The sequence below is a fragment of the Chiloscyllium plagiosum genome, unplaced genomic scaffold (genome assembly GCF_037043375.1).
Source record: "Chiloscyllium plagiosum isolate Xiang-an unplaced genomic scaffold, Cpla_swu_hap1 HiC_scaffold_31, whole genome shotgun sequence".
NCBI lineage: Eukaryota > Metazoa > Chordata > Chondrichthyes > Orectolobiformes > Hemiscylliidae > Chiloscyllium > Chiloscyllium plagiosum.
This window is the reverse complement of record NW_028270169.1, coordinates 65,687,021-65,699,306: the sequence shown is the minus strand read 5'-3', so window position 1 is coordinate 65,699,306 and position 12,286 is coordinate 65,687,021.

Below are 12,286 nucleotides of genomic sequence, written 5' to 3'. Positions count from 1 at the left end.
CCAGAAACTCCTGCTGTTCCACTGTCTTTCCTGCTAGCCTCCTCTCCCAGTCAATGTAACCCAGTTCCTCCCTCATGCCTTTGTAGTTGCTTTGACTCAGCAGTAATATTGTTAACTCTGATTCTACCTTCACCCTCTCAAATTGAAGAGTAGGTTCAATGATATTATGATCACTGCCTCATAAACGTTTCTTTACCTTAAGCTCTCTTATCAACTCACTGTGCCTCATTGCATAACTCTAAATCAAGTATTGCCTGTTCCCTCGTTGCCTGCACCATAAGCTGCTCAAAAAAGCCATCTTGCAGACATTCCACAAATTCCTTTCTTGCAAACCACTATCAACCTGATTTTCCCAGGCCAGCTGCATATTGAAATCCCCCCAATCACTGTAACTTTGCCTTTCCTACACATCTTTTCTATCTCCTGATGTGACATCTGCCCCAGCTCCTGACTATGATTTGTAGACTTGTACATAACTCCAACTATAGTTTTTCACCTTTGCTGTTCCTCAATTCTAACCACACAGATTCTACACCATCTGTCCCTACTTTGAGTTTTGGGAACTGAGTGATGGGACTGCTAAACACTTTAGCATTGCCACAGGTTCGTAGTTTAGACATTGTAATATGTTTAATTATTGTCAATTCCATTGGAATGTGGCCACAAACTACTACTTTGGCCAAATATTCTGTGTGTACTATGGAAGAATGCAGACATTTGAAACTGTTAGAAAAGCACCATATGAAGAGGACTTGAGTCTATAAAGAGATTAAGGTGGGTCAAGTGAACAGAAAAATAGCGTTGTATGGAGCATCGTAGGAAGTACTGCCTGTGCGCTCAAAGATGTTGGTGGGTTGAATTGAACTGCAATGTATTATTTCAGTAGAGAAATTGGCTTGAGGCACAGAGGAACCGGGCACGTGGATTACAAAATAAAAACTTTGTGTGCGTAAAGTTTTGAGGGAGGTAAGATAAATGTAAAAGCAAATTACTGCAGATGCTGAAATCTGAAACCAAAAGAGAAAATGCTGGAAAATCTCAGCAGGTCTGGCAGCATCTGTAAGGAGAGAAAAGAGCTGATGTTTCAACTCTAACTGACCTTTGTCAAAGCTCATAAGATAAATGCAGACATTTTCTGAAACAGAATACATCCAAAATTAGGGAAGATTTTCTCCAGTTTTGCAGAGTAGTGGCGAGATGACATCGAGAGAACAATGGCCATAATAAGATGCAAATCAGTCCAGAGAAGTTTCACTCAATTGACTCCTGTGTGGAATGTTTATTTCAGGTGGAAATCTTGAACTGACTGACTCTGGATCTGCTGGAGTTTAGGCGAATAACATGTGATCTTGGCAACCCCAGGATATTCCAAGTAGTCTTTTCATGTTGAATTCTGAAACCGTATTTCAGCTTGTGTGAGAGATTACCAGGAGTGGATGGACTATGAAACTGAAGGTTATCTCTGTGAAAAAGATGTTGGATGTTTTAATCCTCTCAAAGTGTCGTGTATTTGTGAACTCTCTTCCCAGATAGCAATGGAGGATAAAACATTGAATATTCCCAAGGCAGAAGCAGGCAGATTTTTGACTAAGAATGATACACTAACATTGTAAGGGCAAAGGAGGAATGTGTGATTAATATCACAATCAGATCATTCAAGATCTTATCGCATGATGGAGCTCTATTGGTGACTTACTCCTGATGCTAGTTTCTGCATTTCTATTGTCTTTAGATACTGATAAAAATATGAGATGATTGTCATGAACATGGAGACATTTCCTTTCAGATTATTGGGCACAGTTTTCCATATGTGACTTTTAAACAGCACTCAAACGCACTCAGGGAAGTTTCATGGTTTTGTAGAAAGGTCAGGAGCATCGGGCAAAATGAAAGCCTGCCTTGAAACTGCTTTAGAAATCAGATTGGGTTGAATGGATAACTTTAATTCTGCTCATTCCTTTCAGTCCTTGTTGGTGTGAGGTGAGTTTCATTAGCAAGGCCAGCATTCTGTTGCCTATGTGTAATTTCTATTCAGAATATTGTGATAAACCCCAGGGATTATTGTGGTGCAGGAACACTAACAGGTATGTTACAAAGAGAGAAATGGGGTTCTGAACCATTTGATAGTGACGGCAGAATGATATAGCTTCAAGTCTGTGTGCTGTATGATCTTGGAGATTGTATTCCTCACCACTTGATGCTCACACGCTAAGGAAATAGTGAGACTACATTCTTTGTTTTCAACAATTAAAGTGATAGTCATACAGCATATAAACAGCCCAATACATTTACACCAGCCAGAAAACACCAATGTACATTGTTTCCAGTTACCTGAAGACCTATAGCCTACTATGCCCTGGCCGATTTTGCTTATATGCTGCATTGCTTTGTATCATCTGTGACCTGAGCTTTTTTTTGTTCTTTTAATATATATACAAAATGATTTCATGGACATCGATAACACAGCTATAAAGACAGTGACAAACTCATCAGATCAATAAAAAAGACTCTACATTTTTCAATAATTAATTGCCCTTGAGATTTTCCAATCCAGTTGATGTTGGTCCATCCAAGTGGCTGGTGGGAGGGAGTGCCAGCAGTGCATCTCATGTGCTGGGTTAGCTGGGATTGATTATTACTGGTGGTGAATGGAGTGTTACACAAGCCGTCATGCTGTGATGAACAGCTCGCAGGAAAATGGAAAACTGACTCATTGTCAAAGCGAACAGATAGGATGGAGTTTATTGCTTTTCCAAGAAATAGCAACCTTACAGAGACAAGTCTATATAGTAATGAAGGGAAGTCTGTGTCTATGTTATTGGTGTCCTTAAAATAATGTGTCAAACAGCTGGAATTATGTTATTACTTTTGATGGAAGATGCTTACACTGAGCATGTGAATTATCCTGGATGTTTTCAGAGATGGCTGGGCTGTTCTAGGTTGAGGAAGTGCTGATACTCCATGGGATGATGTTGATTTGTAAACTCGCCACTTACTGAGCACAGTTTGCCAGAACAAACCAACAAGTACCGTTGGTTGGTGCTTCAGAATGTATCAGAGCTTTCATGGCTGCCACCACATGGAATCATGTATAAAGACAAGGCCAATCAAGTCTGCACCATCTAATGCTGATGCTAGTATTTTATAAAGTTTGTGAGGTTACCTTAGCGAACCACCCTCCCAGGCAATGCATTCTAGACACAAACCATCCTCTGGGTCCAAAACGGATTCCTCAAATCCTCTTTCAATGTCTTCTCTTTCGCTTCAAACATGTGTCCCTTGTTTTTGACCCTTTGATTTAGGGGAACAGCTGCTGTCTGTTCACTCTGCCCATAACTCTCATGCTCTTATACATCTCTGTCAGGTTCACCCCTCACCCATCTTTGCTCCAAAAGCAAGACTAACCTATCTTCTTGGTTTGAGTTCTCTTTTGTCTTGTTACTTCTTCCAAAGTGCAGCATCTCACATCTTCCAGTGCTAATTTTTATCGGTCATTGATCTGGCCATCTGAACAATCAATGTGTACCCTCCTGTAACCTATCACGTTCATCCTCACCGTGACCCATCCGGCCTATCGTTGTGTCATCCACAACATTATTTATCATTCTCCAACCCCACCCCCAACTCCAACATTAATATCATCAACATTTATGAATATCAGAAACAAACCTTGATTTTCTACCTCTTCTACAGATCTGTTGCAGAGGAAGAATTGGGAATTCCAGTCTCTTGTTTTTCATATTTTGGGTGAATTTACAGCGTGATGTAGTTGAGGTCTTTTATGAGAAAGCCACAAACAATATTTTGGACATGGAGCTGAATTCTGCTTTTACACTCCACCCCTCTGCATGTATTGTTCATAAGACTTGTATATCATTAATTTTGGAATAGCTTTTGGCATTGTGCACTGCGACATTTCCATTTGATGTGGACCTGCAGCTTATTCTGTAAAACATTCGCTGCAATAGTTAGAGCTGAAGAATTTCTTTTTCATCTGCACAGTGGACGCAGGCTCATTCATTAAGTTTGTTTGAAAGAAGGGTGAGGATAAAGATTAGATTAAATTCTACATTATAAACACACTATAGAAGATCAATTCACATTCTCATTTCTATGTTGAATTGGAAGCAAATTAAAAGAACAAGCACCCACAGTTCTGAATATTGTTTTAAAATGTGACATAATGTCGCAATAATGCATTGGGGAGAAAAGAACATATCTGCACTTGATGGAGATACAGAAATGTCGAGTGAATGTACAATATGAACAAGAATCAAGTATTAATAAAAAAGTATGAGTAACCTTTTCTTCACTTTCAAAGGAAACCAGATGCCAATTTTCCTGAACAGTGATGTTTGATTGTCCATCAATCTCACTTTTCCAACTACATGCTTTTCCCTGCCACTGATGCACCTTCAGGCACACCTCATCCTCCCTTCCTACTCTTTCCTTACCCTTCTACTTCCCTTGCATTGCACCTTCTGATGCTACATACCCTTCCACTGACCATGGCCCTTCCTCCCTCTCGCACTGTGTGTCACACCACTTCCCCTGACCCTCCCTTTCCCTTTTTGCTTTCGCGTTAGATGCTGGAAGCTGCTGATTTCTGTGCGACTACTGGTCATCAGCGAATGATGAGTTTGGAATGATCAATGTTCAATAGCAACATACAGTAGGATGTTTGCCACTATCTGATGCACCATGAACAGGATAGTTTTGTTGACTATTGGTACAGACTGGAGCTTCTCCTGTCCATCTGTCATAATATTTTACCAAACAGCCTCATCACCAACAGGACAAACAACTTCTGACAGAATCGGAAGACCATGTATCAGTTTTCTTTTGAATATTGTGAGGACATTGTTCTAACAAACAATGTCTTTTGTTTTTTATTCTTTCAACTGATCTTCCCATGTAATTTGAGGTGAGATCAGAGTTACTTCCCTTTCAATCGAAGCAGGACTTGACTGAAGGTGGAATCAAAGACCCTGAGCAAAACTGTGGTTAATGGTAATTAGAGAAAATTCTGCACTGGAAATGGGAACAATGGAAAAAGCAGTCTCTGCAAAGTATCTTCCAAGTTGCATGTCATTCTGACTACGGACTAATTTATTCTGATTTCATTATCGGTTGATAAAAATCTCGGAATGTCCCTACAACGGCTCTGTGTGGATCTGCATTACTTGGATTGAAGAGGGTCAAGTAGGCAGCTCTCTGGTGCCTTTTCCAGAGCTACTGGGGATGACAAATAAACTCTGCCCTTGCTAGTGCCTTCCAAAATCCTGGATGAATATAGCTGAAAATGTGTTGCTGGAAAGGCCCAGCAGCTCAGCAGCATCCAAGGAGCAGGAAAATAGATGTTTCGGGCATGAGCCCTTCTTCCGGACTCAGCCCTTTCCTAAAGAAGGGCTCATGCCCGAAACATCGATTCTCTTGCTCCTTGGATGCTGCCTGACCTGCTGCGCTTTTCCAGCAACCCATTTTCAGCTCTGATCTCCAGCATCTGCAGACCTCACTTTCTCCTGGATGAATATAACCTGTTAAAAAAAACAAGATATTTTATGTTTGACAGTTGCATCTAAACTTTCGGAAAGGTAGCACTTTGCTGGATGAATATGATGCCAGTGACATCAGGAGCATGACAAGACATTGATAACAATTGGAATTGTCACTTCAGTTAGTTTATTTCAGATGATTGATTGTGTGACATCAGTGCCACTGAGTTCAACATTTTCATAATGTGTTATGGTAATGTAATACATTATCAGTACTTAGAAACCTGTCATTCACAAAGTTTTTAATTTTTCATTCAGATACCATAACCAAATACTCGAGAGCCAACAGAAATGGCAGGTTCACTGTTCCCTTTCAGATCAGACAAATATCCACAGTCCAAAAGACTAAGTACGGTGAAAGTGCTGGAAAACCTTAGCAGATTCTAAGCAGAGAGAAACAGATTTAACTTATTAAGTCAAATATGAGTTTATCCCTTTGGGTAATATCAGATTTAATATTCTAACTCTGTTTCTCTCTCCAGATACTGGCTCATCCGTTGTGTTTTGCCACTGTTTTATGTATATATTACAGAATTACACTTTCCCCAGTTTTCCCTAGCACAGTGATTCATTGGAGGGAGCGGGGGGTTGGGGGGGTGGTGGGGGGGGAGTGGCATGGTGTCTCAGTGGTTAGCACAACTGTCTCACATGACAGGTAGGTTTCTTAAATTTGTAAAAATAATTAATCTAAAACCAAAACAAAGTTACTCGAAAAACGATGGAAGGATAAATGACATATAATTTGGACATTGACGATATGTGTAACATTATTTATTTTCCTATAAATCTGAGACACGCACACATGTGAATGAAGGCAAACAGAAAATAAAAACTCTGCAGAATATTAGTTTGGAAAAGCTTTGTCCAAATAATAGTTCATTTCATGACAAAAGGAAAATTGAGATGGTCTCAATTGTTATTCTGCCTCACAGATGCTGCTGGCAATGGGGTTTCTTCCTGGAACTGTTGGACTGATGGATTTTCAGATCTCAGTTAAAGAGGCATACAATGTGTTAGGTTTCATTGGTAGAGGGATTGAGTTCCGGAACTGCAATATCATGTTGCTGGTGCAGCCACACTTGGAATATTGTGTACAGTTCTGGTCCCCATATTTCAGAAAGGATGTGGAATCATTGGAAAAGGTGCAGAGGAGATTTATCAGGATGTTGCCTGGTCTGGAGGGATGGTCTTATGTGGAAAGGCTGAGAGACTTCCCTCTGTTCTCATTGGCAAGAAGAAGGCTAAGCGGGGATTTGATAGACACATACAAGATGATCAGAAGTTTAGGTAGAGTAGACAGTGAAATTCTTTTTCCTGGGATGATGACGTCAGCTTGTACAAGGGTGCATAATTACAAATTGAGGGGTGTTAGATTTAAGACAGATGTCAGAGGCACGTTCTTTATGCAGAGAGTGGTAAGGGCATGGCATGTCCGAGCTGCTAATGTAGTCAACTCACCACATTAGGGAGATTTAAACAATCCTTAGGTAAGAACATGGATGATTTTGGGATAGTGTAGGGGGACGAGCTGAGAATAGTTCACAGGTCGGCACAACATCGAGGGCCAAAGGGCCTGTTCTGCGCTGTATTGTTCTATTTTCTATATGGTGCTGTCGAGACGAACAAGTAAAGCGATAGAGTAATGGCTGTGGCTTTTCAGACAAGTTACATTTTCTCCCTCTCTGAGCTGAAACATACAATAACGTGACCCGAACACCAACCTGAGCCATGTAAGTTCTGGTTAAACATTCCCCTAATTGCATACTCTATTCCTGTTATCTGCTCCATGTAGGAGTGATTTGTAATTTATCATTTGAAAATATTTTTATACATGGCTTCATAACTATTGTACAATAAATTCATGTCTTCACAGCAGAGAGCGGCGCGAGCTGGGCGGAAGTGAAGTTGGAGCGCAGAGCTGGTCGGGAAGGTGAGTGATTGATATTTGAGTGGGTGTGTTCTAGGCCCCCTCCCTCCCATCCTCCTCCTCTAACCTAACTTTAAAGTCCACAGGTAAGCGACTCAGTGTTCTTGTTTTGGAGACGAAGTGTAGAGGCAGCGCAGGCAGTGGAATGTTCCTCCTGCAGGATGTTCGAGGTAGGGGTGACCACCGATACTCCTGCCGACTTCACCTGCAGGAAATGCAGTCAGATCCTGCTCCTCACAGAACGAGTTAGGGAACTGGAGTTGGATGAACTGAGGATTATTCGAGAGGCTGAGAGGGTGATAGATAGAAGCTACAGGGACATAGTTACGCCAGAGAACAGAGGTAGCTGGGTAACAGTTAGAGGTGGGAAGGGGAGGAAGCAGGCAGTGCAGGGATCCGCTGTGGTCGTTCCCCTAAACAATAAGTATACCGCTTTGGATACTGTTGGGGGAGACGGCCTAGCAGGAGTAAGCACGAGGTCTGGCTCTGAGACTCAGCAGGGAAAGGGGGAGAGGAGGAGAGCGCTAGTTATAGGAGACTCTCTAGTTAGAGGGACGGACAGGCGGTTCTGTGGACATGGGCGAGACTCTCGGATGATTTGTTGCCTCCCGAGTGCTGGGTCCGAGACTTTCTCGGACTGTGTCTTCAGAATCCTTAAGGGGGAGGGGGTGCAGCCAGAAGTCGTGGTGCACGTTGGCACCAACGACATAGGTAGGAAGAGGGGTGGGGAGGTCATTCAAGAGCTCAGGGAGTTAGGCTGGAAGCTAAAAGCTAGGACAGACAGAGTCGTCATCTCTGGGTTGTTGCCAGTGCCACATGACAATGAGGCAAGGAATAGGGAGAGAGTGCAGTTGAACACGTGGCTGCAAGGATGGTGTAGGAGGGAGGGCTTCAGGTATTTGGACAATTGGACTGCATTCTGGGGAAGGTGGGACCTGTACAAGAAGGACAGGTTGCACCTGAACCAGAAGGGCACCAATATCCTGGGGGGTAGGTTTGCTAGCACTCTTTGGGGGGGGGGTTTAAACTAATTTGGCAGGGGGATGGGATCCGGACTTGTAGTCCAGCAAGTAGGTTAGCTGTTTGTCAGGATGTCCAAGAATGTAGGGAGGCTGTGAAGAAGGTAGCACTGACAGAGAATACTTGCGAACACAGAGATGGGTTCAAGTGCGTATACTTCAATGCAAGGAGTATCAGAAATAAGGTCGGTGAACTTAAGGCGTGGATCGGTACCTGGGACTGCGATGTTGTGGCCATCACGGAAACGCGGATAGAAGAGGGACAGGAATGGTTGTTGGAGGTTCCTGGTTACAGATGTTTCAGTAAGATTAGGGAGAGTTGTAAAAAAGGAGGGGGGTGGCGTTGCTAATTAGAAATGGTATAATGGCTGCAGAAAGGCAGTTCGAGGGGGATCTGCCTTTAGAGGTAGTATGGGCTGAAGTCAGAAATAGGAAAGGTGCAGTCACCTTGTTGGGTGTTTACTATAGGCCCCCCAATAGCAGCAGAGATGTGGAGAAACAGATTGGGAAACAGATTTTGGAAAGATGCAGAAGCCACAGGGTAGTAGTCATGGGCGATTTCAACTTCCCAAATATTGATTGGAAGCTCTTTAGATCAAGTAGATTGGATGGGGCGGTGTTTGCGCAGTGTGTCCAGGAAGCTTTTCTAACTCAGTATGTAGATTGTCCGACCAGAGGGGAGGCCATATTGGATTTGGTACTCGGTAATGAGCCGGGACAAGTGATGGGCTTGTTAGTGGGTGAACATTTTGGTGATGGTGACCACAATTCTGTGACTTTCACCTTGGTTATGGAGAGAGATAGGTGCGTGCAACAGGGTAGGTTTTACATTTGGGGGAAGGGTAATTACGATGCTGTAAGACAGGATCTGAGGAGCATAAGTTGGGAGCATAGGCTGTCAGGGAAGGATGTCGTGGAAATGTGGAAATTTTTCAAGGAACAGATACGACGTGTCCTTGATATGTATGTACCTGTCAGGCAGGAAAGAAATGGTCGTGTGAGGGAACCTTGGTTGATGAGGGAGGTTGAATGTCTTGTAAAGAGGAAGAAGGAGGCTTACATAAGGTTGAAGAAACAGGGTTCAGACAGAGCAATGGAGGGATACAGGATAGCCAGAAGGGACCTGAAGAAAGGGATTAGGAGAGCTAAGAGAGGGCATGAAAAATCTTTGGCGGACAGGATCAAGGATAACCCAAAGGCATCTTATGCGTATGTGAGAAACATGAGAATGACAAGAACGAGGGTAGGTCCGATCAAGTACAGTAGTGGGAGACTGTGTATTGAGTCGGAAGAGATAGGAGAGGTCTTGAATGAGTACTTTTCTTCAGTATTTACGAACGAGAGGGACCGTATTATTGAAGAGGAGAGTGTGAAACGGACTGGTAAGCTAGAGGAGATACTTGTTAGGAAGGAAGATGTGTTGGACATTTTGAACAACTTGAGGATAGACAAGTCCCCCGGGCCTGACGGGATATATCCTAGGATTATGTGGGAAGCAAGAGAGGAAATTGCAGAACCGTTGGCAATGATCTTTTCGTCTTCACTGTCAATGGGGGTGGTACGAGGGGACTGGAGAGTGGCGAATGTTGTGCCCCTGTTCAAAAAAGGGAATAGGGATAACCCCGGGAATTACAGGCCAGTTAGGCTTACTTCGGTGGTAGGCAAAGTAATGGAAAGGGTACTGAGGGATAGGATTTATGAGTATCTGGAAAGACACTGCTTGATTAAGGACAGCCAGCACAGATTTGTGAAGGGTAGGTCTTGCCTTACAAGTCTTATTGAATTCTTTGAGGAGGTGACCAAGCATGTGGATGAGGGTAGAGCAGTGGATGTAGTATACATAGATTTTAGTAAGGCATTTGATAAGGTTCCCCATGGTAGGCTTATGCGGAAAGTCAGGAGGCATAGGATGGAGGGAAATTTGGCCAATTGGATAGAAAACTGACTAACCAGTCGAAGTCAGAGAGTGGTGGTAGATGGCAAATATTCAGCCTGGAGCCCAGTTACAAGTGGAGTTCCGCAGGGATCAGTTCTGGGTCCTCTGCTGTTTGTAATTTTTATTAATGACTTGGATGAGGGAGTCGAAGGGTGGGTCAGTAAATTTGCAGATGATACGAAGATTGGTGGAGTTGTGGATAGTGAGGAGGGCTGTTGTCGGCTGCAAAGGGACTTAGATATGATGCAGAGATGGGCTGAGGAGTGGCAGATGGAGTTCAACCCTGCCAAGTGTGAGGTTGTCCATTTTGGAAAGACAAATAAGAATGCGGAATACAGGGTTAACGGTCGGGTTCTTAGTGAGGTGGAGGAACAGAGGGATCTTGGGGTCTATGTTCATAGAGCTTTGAAAGTTGACACTCAGGTGGATAGAGCTTGTAAGAAGGCCTATGGTGTATTAGCATTCATTAGCAGAGGGATTGAATTCAAGAGTCGTGAAGTGATGTTGCAACTGTACAGGACTTTGGTTAGGCCACTGTGTGCAGTTCTGGTCGCCTCACTTTAGGAAAGATGTGGAAGCTTTGGAGAGGGTGCAGAGAAGATTTACTAGGATGTTGCCTGGAATGGAGAATAGGTCGTACGAGGATAGGTTGAGAGTGCTAGGCCTTTTCTTGTTGGAATGGCGAAGGATGAGGGGTGACTTGATAGAGGTTTATAAGATGATCAGAGGAATAGATAGAGTAGACAGTCAGAAACGTTTACCCCGGGTACAATAGAGTGTTACAAGGGTACATAAATTTAAGGTGAAGGGTGGAAGGTACAGGGGAGATGTCAGGGGTGGGTTCTTTACCCAGAGAGTGGTGGGGGCATGGAATGAGCTGCCTGTGGGAGTGGTAGAGTCAGAATCTTTGGTGACCTTTAAGCAGCAATTGGATAGGTACATGGATGGGTGCTTAAGCTAGGACATATGTTCGGCACAACATCGTGGGCCCAAGGGCCTGTTCTGTGCTGTATTGTTCTATGTTCTATGTCCTGTGTTAAAATGAATATATTGTTTTATTAAACTGAACCCTTAGTTTTATTCTCTCATTTCTCAGCTACGCCCAGTACACTTTCCTCAGGGTCATTCAAAGACCAATTTGAACATCTCTTATTCTCAGGCCTGAAGTGCACTGACCTTGTAGAGGCCCTGAGGGGTATGGATACGATTATTTTCTGAAGTCAGAGGAATCCAAACCAGAGGACATAGATTTAATGTGAGAGTGGTAACATTACAAAGATGCTTGAAGGGGTAACTTTCTCACACAGAGGGTAGTGTGTGTATGGAACGAGCTGGCAGCAAAAGTGTGGAAGCTGGTACAATTACAACAGTTAAGAGGCAATGGATAGGTATATGATTGAGAAGGGTATGAATGGTTATGGGTCTAATGCTGGCAAATGGTACTCCTACAGATTGGAATATCTGGTCGGTGCAGATAAGCTGGACTGAAGGGTCTGTTTCCGTGCTGTATGACACTATGATTCCATCAGGCCTTCATTCTAGCAAAGAGTAAAGTGAAGTATCAGTGAAAAGCTTCTAAAACAATTGCATATTTTTCTTTCAGCATAGGGGTTCATTACTAGACACAATACATCAGATGTAGTCTCAGCATTGTCATGTACAAATGCTTATACCCAGTAGCCTTTGCATAAAACAGCAAGATTCGATAGCCCTTTCTAAGTATTGGCTGAATCTGCTGACTAGGTTTATGTAGCTCATGTACCGGAATGCACTAATCCTTCTGTTTCAATGAGTTCTGTGATTTTCTCTCCATTTAAGTAGGTTACTGTTATTTTCTCTGTTCAACACT